The sequence below is a fragment of the Protopterus annectens genome, chromosome 9.part0 (genome assembly GCF_019279795.1).
Source record: "Protopterus annectens isolate FY-2018-M chromosome 9.part0, PAN1.0, whole genome shotgun sequence".
Classification (NCBI taxonomy): Eukaryota; Metazoa; Chordata; order Ceratodontiformes; family Protopteridae; genus Protopterus; species Protopterus annectens.
Window position 1 is genome coordinate 1,833,978,449 of NC_056743.1, and position 21,102 is coordinate 1,833,999,550.

The following is a 21,102-nucleotide window of genomic DNA, read 5'->3' on the forward strand; positions in this document are numbered from 1 at the left end:
CTGACTTCTTAGCTGTCATCAGCACCTTTATGTATGCTATGTAGGTTAGTATCAGCTGTTACTTGTTTTTTTTCTTTTTTTGTAAGAAAAACAAATTTTGCTGTTACCTGTTTTTTGGGGTTTTTTTTTTTTTTTTGTTAAGAAAAATAAATTTAGTCACTTTACTACCCAGCACTTTTGCACTCTGCCTGAGCCATTCTTTAGCTGTCCAGCTTACTTCCCAGTCACAATATCTTACAACTCCTGAGCTGAGCTGTGAATGTACTCACTTGAATTCGAAAGGAGTGTTACTGCCAGATGAAGTGGTCTCTCTTTTAGTTTTCATAGTATAATTAATGGCAGTAATTATGACTGAGAAGTCACAAAATAAAAACAAAGAGAGACTACACTTAACCTACAAGTACCATTCACATTATTCACATCATATTTAAATAAGCACATTCAAAGCTCAGCCCAGAATTATAAAGTATTGTACAATGCTGGACATTGTCTAACAATGCTGATACCAGTTTAGCAGTAATTATGTAAAAACTGAACAGAATGCAAACTAATAAAGGCAAGGGCCTACCACTTAAATGTTGGCACTATTTAATGTTTTGCACACAAATTAACTTCACAGAAAAATAGTTTCACTCAATATCTTTATGATAAGCATAACATAAGCTGGTAGTTGGGGTTGGTATAATGGTTAAGGTGTTTACAGTAAATTACAGGGTTTGATTCACACCTTTACTTAATGATTACTGACTAGTCATGTAGTAATTGGCAGACTGACTGCCTAGTATGAAGCTATGAACAAATGTCAGGCAGTTGACAGCACAAACTTTGTATTACCATTTTAAACAGTTTTATTGGATTCATTCTGAAGGAAAACTTTCAAAGATGCAGGATGCTGACAAATCTTTAAACCAGGTGTTGCTCACATCTTCATAGGTTTCAGAATGGAACTACAAACAAGGTATTAATCTGTTGCCATGGCACAAAGGGATGAATACCTGACTACAACACAGCCAACCAGAGTTTGATCAGCAGATCAGGCCCTGGAGGAGTTAAATGGGAGGTGAGTGAGAATGAATGACATGTCAGTTCATCCATCTCAAGAAGAGGGGCTGAGGTTTCTGCTGGTAGATGGAGAACACCCCAATGGAGGCAGGAGCTTGCCACCCTCACTACTAGCAGGGTACCATTTCAATGATGGCTGGGGGGGGGGGCCGAGCTGGAATCATGGTCATTGATGCCTGTGCCGTCATGCTTAGTACATCCAGTTAGGGATCCTCCTCAACTGCATTGTAAAAATCCCTGCCCCTTGGATCTCAACTCTCTTCAATGGAGGAAGTCACAGTCTTAGGGGACAAAGACCAGTTGGTAATTTTCTACATGGAAAAGGAGGCCTCCTCTTCAGGATTACAGCAGGATTCAGACAAACACCTCCCCTTAAAAATAAGGGATTCAAGAAGAACTCTTTCGGGTTCGTTAGTAGTACAGGCAGACATCAGTGACAAGTGGAATGGGTGTAAAAAATTAAACAATGTTTCAGCATCTAAAACCCACAATGTGTGAATGTATGGGTCTCTTGAGTTTCTGTGTGTGTGTGTGTGTGTGTGTGTGTGTGTGTGTGTGTGTGTGTGTGTGTGTGTGTGTGTGTGTGTGTGTGTGTTTATATTTATATTTATATTTATATTTATGTTTGTATTCTGGATTTAAAGACTTCCTTCAGTATCAATTATATAATCCATAACAACTTTCAAACATTAAGACATCAAAAATATTTTCAAACAGAAATTGTCATCCAGGGTGGATGTCACAGGGAAATAACAGACCTTTTGGGGGGACATTTGGCCTCACAACACCCCTGTGTGTTCCAATATTTGACTGAAAGGCCCATTCTGTGTAGTATTTTTGCTTGCATAGATGGGCTCATTTTTGCATGCATGACTACAGTTTCCAGCATTAAGACTGACTTCACTTATCACTCTTTAGTCAGGGATGGACTCCAGGCAGTTCTTAAGAGTAAGTGCTAACAAGTGCTGTTTAGATAAGGACAGGCAACTCTTGGCATAATCTATATAGCATTGGTACAGCAAGCATCTACTTCTAAAAAAATCAGCCAGTGGTTGTTGATGCACACAGAAGAGCAAGGGGACCAAGACAAAGAAATTAACAACCCTGCAGCACAAGAACCATCTGAGAATGCCCCGACAGGTAAATGCTGAACAAATTGAGGGCTGTGGCTGAAAAGCCAGAATGCAATCACAGGCAGTCATTCAAGATACCACAATCTACATTATACTATGAATCAGGTCATTCATTCCATCAGCAGTCAAGTCTCATTATAAGAACATTTTTTATAACCCTGCTGAAATTAGACCAGGCCATTAAATAAAGGAAACACAAAACAGAAAGAAAGAATAATCCATTTTGCTCAGCAAGCTAAAAGAAAACTCCATCTCAATCCATCTGTGAAGTATACATTCCTGTACTTTTCAGAATCTAAATAAACCCAAATGCCTTGAACATAGAGGTCTTTTGCCCATTAGCAGCAGTTACACTAGTGTATACAGCATCATATAATTCTGATCTTGAAACTCACATTTGAAAAGTACTATTACTGCGGTGGTGCTGCTGCAGTAGCGTTGTCGCCTCACAATAAGACGTTGTCCTGTTCGATTCTCAGCTAAAGCATCTTCTGGGTGGAGACATGCGTGAATGGGCGTACCTTCGTTGAAGGTTGTGTGCCAGAGCTGGCAACTCGGCACGTAAAAATCTACTGCCAATCATTAGCGGACCGGAGTTCCACTGTGGCGATCCCTAACCGGGAAAAGCCGAAAGACACAACAACAACAACTGATTGAAAAGAGGGATAAAAAAGGGGACGTGTCCAAAAATGTTTGAGAACAGACGTGCCTATGTAAAATTGTAGCAACTGTCTGCTGCAAAATATTAAAAGGTCTGCTCAAAATGTCATCCTACCTTTTGACTTGCCATTAATCCATTAAAAAATCTAACCAATTGATAGGCGCTATAACAGTGCAAAAGAAGAGCAGAAGTCTATTCTAGAAGTACGAGATCACTGCATGCATGTAATCTGTCAATGCCTGCACTTAGCGATCTCATCAGTGTTAAGTTCAGGAAACAAAAATAACTGAAATCAAGATAATTTGATTTTCAGTGTATTAAGCAGTATTATTCAATTGCATGCAGTTCTGTTTGTCGTTTACTGCTTACTACTGTGCTTTCTTTAATCAAGGCTACAAAAACAGAATAATTGAAATCTTAAAGTGATAACAGTAGTGACACAGCAGGTGAAGACAATATGATTTTTGTAAATGGAAGTGAAATAAAATTAATTTTCCTTTCCTGTCCTTTGACTTAAGCATTTTTAACCTATGTGCCTGTCTATCATTCTATCAAATGTGCTTCCTGAACAGAGTATATTTATATATGCACAAATAATATGGAACGTAAAAAAAAAATCACACAAAGTGAAAATATAAAATCACAGCCAAGGTATGATAGCAATAATCAGTACTGGGGTGTGGGGTATGCAGTGGGGTGTGCAGTATTTACCCACCTGAGTTTCCTTACACCACTGGCTTCACCCTTGTAGCATACTCTAGCACTCTTGACTAAATAATGCAAGACCTACATGCCTCATTACTGAATACTGATTGTGTGTTAAATGCTGATGACAGGGCAAGGATGACCACGATATATTGATTTCTCATCACAAGGAGATTATTCACAACCCTAATGAGGTCAGTCAAAGTGCTGTGGTACGTTCTACATCTAAACGGACAAGGACCTAAAGACTGAAAATATTACAGTTGAATGCAAAGCAACTTCTCACTCTGCATTCTATTAGGTTTCCAGATTATGCAGCTCCACTGATGATTGCTTAGGACTAAAACCTACAATGTTACATTTTCATGAAGATGTAAAAACATCTGTTCTTAGAAAGAAATCAGTGGGCTGAGAACTTTAAGGCAAAATATAACTAGTCTGGCTAGACTGAGCAGTTGTTACCAAGCTGATATATCAGAGCTCAGTCCAGTAACACTCAGACTGTATCCATTATGGGTCAATGCTATGCATATTGGGTTTATTATGAGATGCTTGAAGTCTAATTCAGGCATCCTTGGCAGAAAAAGCAAGCAGCAGCCTTGTGTCTGAGGTAAAAAAAGCCTTCTGATACATTAGAAAAGCAGAAGGGAACAGCCTGTCCAACATCTATAACTGCAGTGTTCGATGGTTAAATGCAGTAACTAACTTTTGGACAAGAACTGCGCCTTATTAGAAGAGATTTCTCATTTACAGACCACATTTTGCTTACAATAGATATGACAGCTTGCACTTCTTCTGCTCCAAACTCTATCAAAGTCTTCCTAGCTCATCAATCTCCTAATTGTATAAACATTTATGAGAAGCATTCGATACTGGTTGCATGTGACCCAGGGGCAGATTCATCAAGGCAATTAAATGCAGCTTTGTTATAACTTCCCAATAATGAAGAAGCATTTGCAATGCATTCCAGAGGGAGATGATCCAGTGTCGTTACTAGGTCATTGTTCAGTACATCGTGTAAAAATCCACAAATTGTGCCAACTCATTATGGGATTCCCAAGCTAGTGACAGCCCCAGGTTGAAATGTGTCAAATGGCAAACTCATCAAGAAACTGGTTTCATGTCTATATGAGTGAATATCACTTCTAACTGGAAAATCAACTCCAGCAAGCCTTCCCTTACAATTGTAACACTGAAAACAATCTGAAGAAAGCCAAATCCTTCCATACATTGAAAGAGGTTTGTGTAGCCTCCAAATTCACCCAAAAGTAGTCACCCAGGTGATCCACTAGTGAATTAATGAACAAATGTATGGACTCTTGCAGGATACCCTCAGAGTACCTGGTGGACAATACATGAAAAATTATTTGTAATATGTCATGCATGGATGACATATATTTAGGAATTAGTGTACCTTCTGGGAATCAGACTTGTATGCATTCGGCCTTTTCTAGTAAATAAGAAGATATTTTTACTCTCTCTATCTGTTTACTACCACAGCCTGGCAATTAGAGCTGAGGGTTGAGGCTCTGATCTTTTAATGAGCTTGTTCCTGTAACCAAAAAGCACAGGGTTTGATTCCTTTCACCTCTCCTTGGCTGCTGTGTAACTATGAGCAAGTCACTTAAACAGACAGTGCTGTCAAGCTGCCCCTGGAAAGGACACTTGTGTTTACCAGGCTTATCCGGTTAACAAAGATATTAAATAATTAAATCTGAAAATGTAAGACTGCTGCTCACTTCTAACTCTCTGCACCATCCCACCTCTCCAAGATAACCTATTACCCAGCACTATGGCTTCACAGCAGTAGGTATTAGAGGGCACCATTGACCCCAAGGTGAGACATGGCAATCTCAGGCTTTTACCTACAGCTGCTGCTAAGTACATTCCTAATTTACAGCTCCTTCAGGAAAATTTGTGCAGTCACAAAAGAATAACAATGCTAGTGCGACAAAGGTCTTAAACTTAGAGAATTCTTTATTTAAGGGGGTCCTTAACAAATTCTAATACTTATATCCCTGTGATGTAGGCCAGAGTGCTGGGTAGAATAGCGATACGTACATATATTGTGATAGGATAGCCTTGTGAGCACTCTATCCTATAGGCCTGATAGTCTTGTTACTATGGGACCTTGAGTAAAATCTTACAAAAGAAGTATGAAAATTCACATCCCTGTTTGCAATATGTACTACCAAGACAGAATATATAAATATAAGCAGGTTTGTGACAATATTAAGGAGGCCTAGAAGCTGTCCTTCTGAATGAAAATATATCATGATATACCTGAAACTGGCTTGCCTCCAGCTACCACACAAGACCAAGTCCTAAAAGTGCTATAAAAAGCTAAAATACTGCATAAGCGGGCCCTGGCAATATCCCCTGGATGCATCTTAAATAGCATGAAACATGATTTAGTCACACCCCTAACAGCACTGTTCAACCTTAGCCGCCAAACAGGTTTTGTACCAAGTGAGTGAACAGCTACAGTCATTTTTCTGCATAAGGAAGGACCTTCCACAGACCCAGACAATTACAGACCCATAAGTCTGACCAACCTCATATGCAAAGCCATGGAAAGACGTATCAAGGACCTAATCAATCTGTACATAGGGTACTTCCCAAGACTGGACCCATGTCCATTTGAATTTGTCAAGGCCATTTCATGCTTTCTGAACCTGGTGGATTTTTTTGAAAAGATCTGCAAAGCAATGGATGAAGGCAAAACAGTGCACACCACATACCCCAACCTGGCCAAAGCTTTTGACACAATTCCCTAGTCAGGCATAGTAGAAAAGCTAAATAAACTGGAAATAAACCCTTATGCCATCCACTGGATTGCCAGCTGGTTTACAGATAGGAAGCAGGGAATCAAAATAGGGATGTTACCTCCACAAAGAGATCAGTCACCAGTGGAGTCCCCTCAGAGTTCTGTGCTGAGACCTCTCCTGTATAGCATCTACTTGTTTTAAGTAAAAGCCAGAGCTTTGGCTGATGAAGTTTTCAGATGACTGCAAGCTAGGAAGAGTCATTGAATCTCCAAATGAGTAAGCCATCCTGTGTGAAGTTTTGTCCCAAATAATAACTGGTGCCAAAATCATGGACTGAAACTAAAGACCAAAAATGCATTATTTATCTTTTTGGAAGTCATCTATCCTAGGAAACTGCCACATTAACAATACATCTCTAAGAGTTGACCTAGTTATTTGGGATTTGGGAACTTACGTGGACAGTGTCCTACCATTTGACCAACATGTGCCCATTGTTGTAAGAAAGCCCTTCTATGTTGTATGGCTTATAAACAAAGGGATTCTGTCTAGATCTAAGGATGTCACTGTCCCCCTTTACTCAACCCTCATTAAACCATTCATTGAATATAATGTCCCCGTTGAAATGTATTTATCCAGACACATGCAGCAACTGAAATAACCACAGAGATACCTTACTAAAAGGATATAAGGCCTAAATAACATGTCCTACATGGATCGACTCAATATCCTGTCGCTATTCTCGGTATCTTTTTGATTGCTAAGAGGAGACCTGTGTCTGGCATACAAAGCATCCTCCAACCCATTACTGATTGATTTACTGCTCATTCGCAAGTTAAATGTCATAAAAAATACTCAGCCTAATCTAAACCTCTCCTGCAACATCAACAGAAGGGTTTGGAGGGACAGCTATACCTCACAGAGGATATTGCTCTCTGGAATGCACTGCCATCCACATAAAACAAAATTCTTCCCTGTCCATATTCAAGCACAACTTAGATCTATGGATAGGAAACAGAAAATATACCCCAGGACTGGCCCCTGTACTACTAATGGACAGAGACAGCTCCTAAATGCTTTATCCCAGGCACGAGTCCCCTAAATTATCTATGGTAATAACCCAGTTATTCTTATTGGGGCAATATATAATTACTGACTACATGATGGGTAAAGCCAATATCTAACCAAATAGGATAGTTTAATTTGAGCTATAAGAGAGAAACTGGCTAGAAATAAAATAGCCCACAAGGGCAGCTAGCCTTGTACTTAACTGTGTGCCTAGTATATGAAAGCAGTGTCCTCAGTATGGTATTTCAATTAATATTCCATTGAGAAGTCATAAAATGAAAATTGTTTAGGGATTTCTTTGCCACCAAACAACAAAATAGCATTCTGGAACATAGTCTGTTCTGGTTAGTAAAAAAATGTAAGTCAAAAAAGTTGTTAGCAGATGTAAGTGTTGACTGGGCTCATCTTTTCAAATCCTTGGATTGCTTACAATTCCATGAATTCAGTAAGATTATGATTCATCCATCGAAGGTAAATACAAAATCTGTAAGAAAAAGCATCTATCTGGGTGCTAATGACCTGCTGTTTTGACCTAAGCATAGTGAGGAGACTGTCTGATTCTGTCAGGAATTATCCTTCCACCTTTGCTGGTTACACAGAATAAAGTTGTGCATGCCCACAGTTTTCCCTGGTTGAACAACATGAAAAAGCTAAAGAATTATCAGATTATCATTAGCTTCATGAGTCATCTGGATTAGCTCCCTTCCGTAGGTTCAGCAGTAATTTATTTTTTCTTTTTTTTTCTTTTTCTTTTTTTTTTTTTGCTTGTTTGTTTGTTAACAATCACTGATGTACAAGCTACTGTAGCTCTTGTGAAGGCTTTTAGAGAAAAATGTGCATCACTAACATGGACATCTGGTTTCCTTCTTTCAGTAGAGATAGCTCAGAAATACTTGGAAAAAAATCATTGGAATAGTACAAGACAGCATTACTTTGATAGGGAGGAACAAAATTACAAGTTACTTAAATCATTTTTGAGAAGTTTAAATAAACTCCACTGTATTTAAAACTGTCCCATCCCCATTCCTTAATGCCACTGACATAGAAAGTGCAGAGTTATTAAAAAAAACAAAATACACCCCGTAATTCATGAAAGGTAAAACTCTGTGCAGGAACAGTGTAGCAGCTCCTGCACGGAGGTCAGCCACCCAGAGATTCAGCAAACAGATGATCCGACATGCATGAGCCTGTCTACACTGTTCCTGAATGGAAGACCATGCGGAATGCTAATCACCTCATTTGCTGGTGAAAAACATGCAAATGAGATGAATTAGTGATTCAGGAAGCTGCCAGGTCTCCGTGCAGGAACAGTGTCAGTGCAGAAATGTGTTCAGATACTAACTGAACACATTTCTGCAAAAAAGAAAACGGAGGCATGACAGCACAAATAAAAACATATATTCACATCTGTAGGCATCCATTGGCCAAATATATGGCCATTGGCATGAATATTTTTTTAATTTTCTTATAAAATAACTTTTTTTGTGGCTGATCTTTTCTGTTTAAGCATAGGGCAGTGGTGCTCAAACACAATAATGCCGAAAATAAAAAAAAAATGTAAAAATCCAAGTTTAAAGAAAATCTGCATTTTGCCATTATAGTCTGTGGCATGCAGAATCAAAACAATACCAGGGACAGTGGTTGTCAAGGGGAAATGATCTGTGTCAGTGCAGTATCCATGGGCTAAGGCAGTGGGGTATGCAAATAAGGGGAAATTTACTGAATCACAAAATATTCTAAGTCCAAAACTTGCACCTAACTGTGTAGGTGCTAGAACAGAATTATGTAGGCAGGAGGAGTAACTAACATGAAAAAGGAGTGTGTCATGCTTGCCGTAAGCACAGTGGAACTCTGTTGCCCAGGTTTGCATTTAGCTAAGCACAGCTAAGTGAGGGAGTGTGTCTGAGGCTGAAATGTCTTACACCATGAAATGAAGAGCATGTTGGCATCCAGGGAGGGACATTTCTGCTAAAATGTGTTTAACTTAGCTAAACAGGTTTGCGCGGTGTACACTGGAACTTAAAAAAAAAAAAAGAAACACAGGAAATGGCAGCACTGTGTATATGTAAGCAAGGGTGTGTGTCCAAGGCTGTATAGTGTTGTTTACCTTGCCTAAACGGCTATGTGCAGCGCACACCAGAATTTAAACCACAAAAATAAAAAAATACAGGAAACAGCAAGTGGAACAACAAAAAAAAGGAAATAGCAGAATAGAGGCACTCAAATACAAGTAATAGAGCTGGCAGGTGGAATGTATCATACTCAGCCAATCACACAGGCAGCATCTGCAGCACACCACTATAAATAATGCAAACACCTTTCAGTCTGGTTTTTCTCACAAACTCTACACCACCAGTGTACACAGATGGGGAAATTTTACCTGACAAAACTAACAAAATGTTAGGGTCTGCTGTCGCTCTCATAAAGCAGTATGTGCAAGAGGCTGAGGGTGGTGAAGAGGACAATGCTGACAACTGCACCAGACTTATGATGAGGTGGAAAAGAGTATTCAGGCCCAGAGTAACCTACCAGGGGCTACATGATCTGGAGATAGTACAACACTACTGGTTGGACAGGGACATACTGCAGCAAATTGTGGAGCTGTGCCGGCCTTGCCTCACAACCAGAACAAACAGAAAGGAACCCATCCCAGTGAATACCAAGGTATATGGAGCTCTAAGAATACTAGCTACAGGTACCTTCCAAAGATCAACTGGAGATATCATGGGGGTCTCACAGGCATCTGCGTCCAGGATACTCCACCAGTTCCTGGATGCCATGTGACCACATGTTGAGGAGCACATTAAATTCTCCACCACCCGTGAGGAGACGAACCACCATATGCATCTCTTCCACTATGTAGCACACTACCCATAGGGAATGGGTGCCATAGACTCCATGCACATCCACATTAAAGCACCACCTGGTAACCGGGGTAGGGTCTACATAAACCGCAAGGTGTTCCACTCCATCAACTGCCAGGTCATGTGTGATGCCCAGGGCATTATCATGAATGTGTGTGCTGGCTGCCCTGGAAGATATCACCACTCCCACATCTGGCATTCCTCACAGCTGTATTAGTGGTTTGACAGGGGGACATCCCATATGGCCATTTAGTGAGGGATGCTGGCTATGCACTGGAGCCGTGGATGATGACACCCATCAGAAATGCACACACACCCACACAAGAATGTCGCAATGAGGCACATGCACAAACCAGGATTATTATAGAGCATGTGTTTGGGATGCTCAAGTCATGGTTCTGCTGCCTTGACATATCCGGTGGAGCTTTGCAGTACTCTCCAGCCACATGTGCACACATGGTTATAATATGTGCCATGCTACACAATATAACCCTGTGGAAACAGCTGCAGCAGGAACAAAATGGGGAAGAGCCACACAACCCCACACCATTGCCAAGGCCTCCACAGGCACAGAGGGACTCGGAGGAGAAACATCCTGAGCCTGCCCCTGTAGGCAGACAGAGGCATGCCCAGTATGCCCTGGCCTTGACAAAGAAGCAATGCATAGCACATACACTGACACTGTAGGGACTCAGAGACTGATCTCTCTCTGTTTGACTCACACACACAGTAAAATGGATGCCAAACATCACACCTCCTATACCTGACCATATATACGCAGTGTATTGTGTGCATCCAACATAGTCAGCCCTCAAGCACCACCCTTAGAACAGCTGCAGGCACAAAGTAAGCCAGTCTCTGTAACAAATTAAAATAATTGGGTGGAATATTCTGATAGCATATCTATGGGTATTGATCAAGCATGTAAGGGAATGGGGTGGCTAACTGGGATAGCAGCAGACAACTGACAGCTCTCTGGGACAGCAAGAAGTGTATCCCCAGTACTGCCCTACCCACATCATGCAGTACTACCCTAGTCAACAAATACCACTGCAGTATAAGTGGTGAGCCAAATAAGTGGGGGGGGGGTCACAGGTCACATGCATGGATGTCAAAGTGAGGGTCCCATGCCCACCACCAAACCCACACAGCAGATCAGCTATAGAAAACCATACAGAAATGCCTGACAAAGGGCCCCAGATGGTGACATCCATGAAATCCCCACCCACATACTTTTACACAGTGATATCACAGCAGGTCTAGCAGTGGCAGTATAGTTTTGAAAGGTAAGAAGTCTGAAACTAAAAATGTCTATGCCAGAACAATCTGACCTGCGGTTGATACTGCTATACCTGTAGTCTGAAAGATAGGGCACATCAATATGCTACATGTGACCAAAATGTTAAGCAAATATCAGCACAGTCTATGCAGATGTGTAACGTGTACAGTCGTGTCACCCCCCTATAGTCCCATAGAAATGCAGTAACATGTTCATAGACTTAAGCAGCATTCAGCTGTCACCCAGATTGATGACACAATAGTAACAGAAAGCAATTGTCAGTAACACCCACAGTCAACTTACTGGTGCAATCCCAGGGGTGTCTCCTGCCGGCAGCCTGGGAACATATGGTCATCAAAATGCACTGCCCTGCTACAGATGGCCTGCATCTGTCACACCTAGCCTACAGGCCTCTGGAAAATGCCCATGCCTCACCCACAGTGCCCTTTAGGGAGTGTCATGGGGTCCATAACACCAACATAACACAGTCCACAAAATGCAAAGGAAGGCCATTCTGGCAACTACTAGGAGCAAACCTGCCAGCATCAGAGAACCAGAAATTAGGACAAAGCCATGAATAATAGGGTGATGAAGGTCCAAAGAGAAGGACACCTGTGAAATACTGCTCTAATACTCTTATAAAATTGATGGAATGATTTGTAGTAGCATGGAATGTCTGAAGGGTATGAAGTCCGAAAATGCAATGTCAAACTGTCAGTAATATCTGAGTTTAACCCTGAATGACTTGAAAAACACTTTTGCCGGAAAGTCACACTTGTTTGGGTAACCAACAAGATATATGAGTCATGGATGTGGACATTTTGTGATACTCTCTACAGTCAACAGGCAGAGCTAGAAGTTTAAACATGGGAATGCACTCACTGCAGGCAGGCCTCACCCTGGAATATGGTGACATGTCTGCATCCACAGAACCCTAGACCACAGCCATGGGGAGTAACACACCCCTCTCTGATCACTCATCCTATGCAATATTGTGACCTCAACATGTGGCCATCGAAGCAAAATGAGGTGGGCCATACATATATGTGTGACAAACACACACCTCCAGGCTGGTCAAACAGTCTGACAAACACAAGACCCTTCAACTGCAGTCAACCATTGAGGAGAGCCCACTGCAGAGCACTGGTAGCTATAGCCAAACATTTCTGCCCAGGACACACACCCCCACATATCCTATCCCCTACAACTCTATATGGAGTCTGCCTGTCACCCTGATCTTGTCTGACTTATATTACCCACCTATGGACTGGAAATCAGCCCAGGCCAGAACATAAATGCACAGAGATTCCACCATTGTAATGTATCAAGGTGCTTGACCACTTCCACAGCACCAGCAGTCAATTGCTTGTAGACACACCCCTCAAGGGAGTGGGAGGCTGGCATAATGGTTAAGTTGTTTACCTTGCAGACGCAAGGTGCAGGGTTTGATTCTTGCATGGGATAATTTCCTAGACTTAAAATGGCCCATGAGGGCAGTTAGCCTAGTACTAACCTATGAGCCTATGAACCTATGAACAGACTGGATAGGGCAAGAATGCATAACATTTGGCTCATAAACGTTGTGTGTGCATCATCCATCCTGTATTCCTCTGGTAAATCACTGTGATGATCTGAGGAGGTATATCACCAGGTACTGAAACAGTACATGACAGTGTCAAATGACATATATGACAGATGTCGACTAAAATCAGCCCTGTAACCCTTGCAAACCATACATTACTGAAAGAAATTGTCAGAATCATTGTATGGCCCATTGTCCCCATAATTTGATAGGCTATCTCCAGATATCCTGCACCAACAGGTTGAGAGTTATGGCCATAGCGCAAAACAAACTGGACTGGAGTAAAACAATCCTTGAAATGGAGTCCCACGTGTACGATAGAAGGACACACTGGGCATGCTCATACACTTAAAGAAATGTCACTAGAATCTAGGAATGAACAGGTTTTCCCCACCCAGTGCACTTTCCATTGCCCCAGATGTCTGTCACCATAGAAGTCACTTTTGTTCAGCCTAGACCATTAACTATGTGGCACGTGCAATAACTGCATAACACTATAGTGCAAATAACTAGCTAGGTAGGAGTTCTAATCTAAGTCCTGACAAACATAAAAGTGTGTGTGTATATTCACAACTAAAATCTTTTGGGTCCATTCAAACCCAGTACACCTCCCCTTTCCTCACTTTAGCAGTCCTGCAGATATCAGTCATCTTAGAAGTGCCTTCTGTCAGGCTTCAGCCCCATAAGCTCTGTGGGGCATGCAATAACTGCAGAACATGATAGTACAAAACGTTAGTCAGGTAGGAGTTCTAATCTCAGTCCTGGCAAATGTAAAAGTGTGTGGGTGTATGTGTGTGCTCACAACTAAAAGCTTTTGGGTCCATTCAAATCCAGTACACCTCATCATTCCCTACTTTAGCAGTCCTGCAGATATCAGTCATCTTAGATGTGCCTTCTAGCAGGCCTCAACCCCATACGCTCTGTGGCATATGCGATAACTGCATAACATGATAGTACAAATAACTAGTTAGGTAGGAGTTTTAATCTTAGTCCTGGCAAATGTAGAAGTGTGTGTGACAGTCGTGTGTGCAATACAGAGGGAGTTGTGTGTTTATGGGTGATACAGTTTTATGCCATTCCTACCCATGACACTTCACAGTGCCCCACCTTATCAGTCCAGATGATGTCAATCCCTTATCAGCAACCTTAGCCAACTGCCAGCCTGTAAGTTCAGTAGTCTGTGTGATAACACTATAGTACAAATGACTAGTTTGGCAGGGGTTCTACTCTTGTATTCAGCAAATGTGTGTGTGTGGGTATGTATGTCTGTAAGTAGAAGTAGTTTGAAATGTTTCCCACTCACTGCCCTACTTTATCAGTCCTGCTGATGTCATTCCCCATATCAGCAATTTTAGCTAACTCTCACCCCAGTAACCTCTGCAGCACATGTGGTAACTGAGTAACGTTATGGTACAAATCACTAGTTAGGTAGGAGTTCTAATCTAAAAGTGTGCTGTTTGCAGGGAAAAAAATGATAGGTTAAATACCCACTGCACTGCTTTATCAGTTCTGCTGATGTCATTCCCTTTATAGGTTCACAAGTGTTAGTAGGTAATGGCCCAGCAGCCTTAACAAGCTTAGCACATAGAAGGGCCCTGCCATTGTGCCACCCAATGTTATGTCCAAGTGCCTGTAATCAAGTATAGCCAATGCGGTGATCCTTGGGTTGAACTTTCTATTACCCATCCACTCATCAAGATTTTTCTGGAACAGGGTCAGCTAGATGCTCTGCATGACATGTATGGGAAGTGTATTCCGGGGCATGTGCAGTCTCTTGGTGAGGGACCTGTCCCACCAGCATGTTGTGGTGATTGTGGTACTGAGGTAGAGGTCTCTACAGTGTGTGGTGTGGATGGATTTATATGTAGCATTTCTAAACCAGCTGGGTCAGACATAGCTTTGTAAGTCAAGCAGAGATAGTTGCTAATTAGGTGATATGACACAGAGAATAGCCTGGGTCTGCTGAGTCTGTCTGTGTTGGATATGTGTTCAATGCCAAGGAACCCCTTTGTGAGGTGCTTCTGTGGCTTCTCCAGCTATAGCAGGTGTCTAGTGAGGTACATGGCAAATAAGCCATAGTACTTGGTCTGGGGAGTGGTCTAATGAGGGAATAGTAGACAGAGATCATTACTTCTGTCTTCCTGGATGCAAAACCCTTGGTAATGCAATGTGCCATATAGAAGGACTTCCTGACCACAGTAGCAATGTGGTGCTTGAAGGAAATGTTGCTGTCAACCTGTGTCTCCTGATCTCTTATAATGCCTACAGTGTTCATTGTGCTCCCAATGATGTGGAACTTACTGGGAAAGTAGTGTTTTACCAAAGAGGATGATGCATTTTGTGGTGTTAAGCTTCTGCACATGATTTCCATACCACTCATTGGTCTCAATGGGGACTTTCTGTAGGATGTCTGCATCACCTAATTTACCCAGTGGACAGGGTCATTCCACAGGGTGGTCCTCTCCCACAGATGTTGCTGGCTGTGGCCCAACAGTACTGTGTGGTTCTGTATTATGGCTTCCATTATCAGGTTGCCTTCCGCTAATGAAAATGTCTCCCACCGGTGATGTGACATTGCACCTGGTAGACACTAACAGGGAAACACATCACAGGACCCCATACATTTGGCAACACTATCTCCAGTACCTGCACATGTACCTTGAATACCAGTAGCCAACACTCACAACCATACCAGTAGCCACCACTCACAACCACAGCATAGCCCTATAATCTATCAGCACAGTATCAGCTTGCATTGCAGTCCTGGCCCTGATGAGTCATATTGTCTGCAGTGAGGGCAGGTTGTTTGCATAATCTTTCATTCCTCATTCAGGTCTGTGTAAATGGAAGACATTAGCCATTTTCCATGTGGACGGTGTGTGGATGGTGTTGTTGGCTTGGTGTGACTACAATGTGTAATGCAGCTGACACACATGCCTCAGTTCATGTAGGATGCAGACAGGGAGGCTATGATGTCCCATGGATACTTGCATCTGTTGCCTTTCAGTAGACAATATGTACTTGCTCACTGGTAATGAGGGGAGGGGTGTGGGTGCAGTACATACCCACCTATACTGATGCTGAGCCTGGGAGGAGTGTTTCCCCTAACCCTATCTGCATCAAGGTGCCTGTAGCTATGTTGTGTGTGTATGTGATTTGATCAGCCACCATTACAGGTTAGGTTGTTATGTTGCCTCTGAGATTGCAGACATATGGGAAGGTGGCCTTGTAATTGTCCCTGGTGGATGTCTCCAATTTGTACTCATAGTTGGCCTTACAGTAATCCACCTGTGACACTATATGCCTGTTTAGACAATGGCTGGCTTGATGCCAGGTCAGTTCCTGCCCCTACCTTGCCCTGTACAGCTACTATAGGGACCAAGTGTGTAGTTTGTGTAATGCTGCTGTCCAGCAAAGGGGATTATTCTACGTTGGTGGAGGCAGGTATGACAAGTAAGGTTTCACTGAGTCCATACAGTCATGTATGTGTTCAATCAGTTGCTTGTAGTGGGCATGGCCACAAACCCATAACACAGTTGGACACCTCTCCAATTTATTCATTATAATCATGCTTACTGTACTAACCATGGCTGTGTCAGGGCAATGCAACAACCAGTAGCTGTAGAAATGTCACTATTTTGGGTGCACAGTAACTAAGATTACACACGTACAACACGTATAGCTGTTTTTACCTAACATTTTGCATTCCATGTCTGTTTTCATGAGGTGGACACATACACCTACTCATACTGACATGTGCATAGGTAATACCTCACATACATGTCTGTTCTATCTCAGTATGGTACACTAAATTCACACTCTTGCTGCGCAGTCATCCCTCTCAACCTGTTACAGCAGGACATCTGTAGGATGCCATGCATACATGGGTGCAATGGGAAAAATCAGTGACAGTGTCTCAATATTGCTGTAACATACTTGACTCATTCAATAGCACAGTAGCCTTTGCACTAACAGGCATCCCCTGGAGGATGTCCAACAGTCATATGGCAGGAAGAGAGGGGAAAGGCTAGGAGGGTGGTATTCAGGGTAAGAAATGTTATTGCTGTCAGTATGTGTGGTATAGGGACCAGGCTAACTAATATGATGGCCAGGGGATGGTTGATATGTTGTGTGTGTGTAAGAGACCACATGAAAGGGGATCATGGCTAGGTGTATGGTAGGCAGGTTACAATTGTGCTATCAAGGTGTGGACTGGAGGTGGATGGGGGTAGGGCTTCTGCTGAAGGAACAGTATGCCAAGAGTGTTTTTGGAGGATGTAAGCTGATGGTGTAATGATGACTGGTGTTAGTGCATATGCTATGCAAGTTGGTTGTGCGATGGATGAGAAAGAGAAATGTGACGTCATTTGGATGACGTGGTGATGATTGTACCCAAGGGTGACAGACTGGTCATTGCAGCAGATGTCAATGGGCTTGTTGGTGAAGGGAACAGAAGGGATGGGGAATTAAAGATAGCTATAGAGAGGATGAATACTGACAAGCCTGTTGGTCCACATTACAGACCTGGGGAAGCATGAGGTTGTTTAGTGGAAATGGCAGTGGTGTGTTAGCCAGACTGTTTACTGATATCTTGGGAACTGTGAGGTTGCATGAGGAGTGGAGAGAAAGTGCTTGGGTATGGTGTTAAGAATGAGGTTGATGTGCAGAGCTGTGATAACTACAGAGGGATAATATTGACCAGTCACAGCATGAAGTTATGGGTAAGAGTAGTTGAAGCTAGGTTATGCAGGGAAGTGAGGAGTACTGGTCAGCACATCAGTATTGTGTCATGCATGGAAAGGGCACTACCGATGTGATGTTTTCTCCGAGACTGTTACTGGTGGAATACATTATTCTTAATACATTAATTAATTAATTAATTAATACATTATTATTAATTGTTATGGTGGAAAGCATTATTCTCCTGCACTATAGCCAAACTCTGGAACTCCCTCCCATCCTCAATTACCTCTGTAACTTCTTGCAGCAACTTCAAATCCTTACTAAAATTACACTAAAAATATTGCCAGATATGCCCTTGCAACCCCGCCTCTAATGCCATCCACTCCACCCACTCACTACCTCTCTCGGCCCCCTATCAACAACCTACTCTTAGCAAGCTTGGCTACTCATGTTACCACACAGTACTAACTTCTTGTAGCAACAATTACTAATGGCTTTGTACCTCAAAAACAGATTGCATCAATTGTTCACTGATGAATCTCAACTACATTTGTAACCATGTTTACTATATGTCACCATATTTTAAAATTGTACTGTATTCTACAACTGTTTTACAGCTATGATTTATTCTTGTCTTACGTCCTCAGCTGGACTAATGTCTATATTTAAATGCTATGTGTTTTTAACTGTATAATGCAAGTAATACTTAATGTGGAGCTTTTCTCCCCAGGCCTCCGCTGAAAATGGACCTGTGTCCAGTCAGACTCTCCGGGTCAACAAATGTAAGTAAATAAATAAATAAATGCAGGGAAGGTCAGGAGTTGCTCTGCATCTCTCTGGACTTACAGAAAGCATGTGACAGGGTGCCTAGACAGGAGTTGTGGTATTGTATGATGAAGTCATGAGTGGAAGAGATATATGTAAGAGTGGTACAGGATATGTACAAGGGTGGTGTGACAGCATTGACTTTTGCATTGGGATTGATGGTTGTGTTTAAGGTGGAGGTGGGATGACATCAGGGATCAGCTGTGAGCCCTTTCTGATCTGTAATGGTGATGGACAGGTTGACAGACAAGATCATATGGGAGTCCCCGTTGACTATGTTGTTTGCAGATGACATTGTGATCTGTATTGAGAGTAGGGAACAGCTTTTGAAGACCCTAGAGAAGTGGACATATGATCTAGAGAGGACAGGAATGAAGGTCAGCAGCACTAGAACAGAATATCTGTGTGTGAATGAGAGGGGGGATAGCAGAATGTGAGGATTCATGGGGTACTGTTGGCAAAGGTGGATGTATTCAAATGTTTGGGATCAACATTTCAGAGTAATGAGGACTATAGAGGACAGGTGAAGAAGAGAGTGCAGGCAGGATGAAGAGAGTGGAGAAGAGTCTCAGGAGTGATTTGTGACAGATGAGTACCAGTAAATGTGCTATGTATGGTCTACAAGGGGGTTGTGACACCACCTATGTTATATGGGTTGGAGACAGTTGCATAGACAAAAAGACAGGAGTCAGAGCTACACACAGCAGAGTCACAAATGGTTTGATCTGCACTGCGTGCGACATGGGTGCACAGGTTTAGCAATGTGTATACTACAGGCTCAGGCCATGTTGGACGAATATGAGACAAAGTTGGAGAGGCAGCATTACATCAGTTTGGACATGTGCTGATGAGGGGTGCTGAGTATATTGAGAAAAGGATGTTAAGGATGCAGCTTCCAGGTAAGAGGAAGAGAGGAAGGCCACAGATAAAGTTTCTGGATGTGGTGAGAGAGGACATGCAGGTGTTTAGTGTGAAAAAGCAAGATTTAGAGGACAGGCAGAAATGGCAACAGATGATGCATTGTGACAATCCCAAATGGAAAGTCAGACGACAACAAAGGGGATGTTGTAATGTCAATCTTCACAGATTTGGCAATGCATTGACTGACATAACACAACTCTATGGGTAAATGACTACAGATATGAGTCACACATATGGTCAGTGTGCAGAACACTGGACAGTTGAATAGTATGAGCTCAGTATATAACATGCAGTTCAACACACACATTTGCAGCAGTACTTTACTCTGCACACGCTCTGTATAGTTATCTTATATTTACAAGACAAAATGTGTATCATAGTTATATGCACAGGTAACATATGGATATGTACAGCAACCCAGTAGCTGGTCTAGTCACTACAGACAGAGCCACATGCTATGGCCATCAGTGTTGTTCAGCAGTACATCAGTACAGCAAGTCTTGTTGAGACATATGCTTTCAAACCCCTTTTTTCTATTATTACAGACCAACTACTGCATTCAATTACATGCTTACTTGTTTCATATATCTTTTTTCTGGATTTTCCACAGATACAGCCTTTTTTTCTCACACTACTTCAGCTTTGCACTGATGGACTGTCTATGGCAGAGGTGGTTTGAATAGATGGCAGCTTGTCTTTTGTAGGTAATGCTCATGACCATGTGATGACCTGAGCACCAATTGGTGTTCCACAGTTGCTGATTGCATGCAGAGCAGCTGTGTAGTTATTCTAATAGCCAATGTCATAGCAATACACTCATAACTGAATATTCATGTGGACATTGCACCATTCCCTTACCTGTGAGGAAGAGACCCTGGAGGTGTGTGAGCTAATAACTCTTAGAACAAGAACTGTGGAGACAAGCCAACTAAATGGTGGAGAAGATTCAAGACTTAGGGGCATAATGTGAGTATTGCTGTTATATGTTTTGAATACTGCTTGTTTAACAGGGTTTGCCTGAACATGCTACTTCTGCATGGGTTTCAGTCTGAAAAAGTTCTGTGTCTGCATAGCTCTCAACTGTAGGGCTATTCACATAATGCCCAGAGGTTTGCGTGTTATGTTTGGTCTGTTCCCCAGACAGGTGCTGTCCTTGGCAAATCAGTACCATACTCTGGTGATTGCAATCAGTAAATGCTAACATGCATTTGTTTTTCAGACTTTATATCACTCAGAAAAGATTTGTTGCAACAAACCCTGTAACACCAGCAATTTTCTCTGTGTATAACAGCAATAATTCAAGTATGGTCATGTTTTGGGGCTTCTGTCCCAAATTAAGCCAGGCTTTGTACAGATGCCATACCAAAGGAGGTTGATAGTTAGAGTCTACCATTATTTTGTTCTGTCATTCCTGCTGAGGAGAAAGGGCAAATACCATGTGTGACTCTGTACATTCAAGAGGTTGGTGTATGGAGAATGCTCTTAGATGCCCTTGTAACATAGTTTATGTGGGGGAGAGTAACAAGTGTTTTAAAACTAGGCTTTTAGAACATA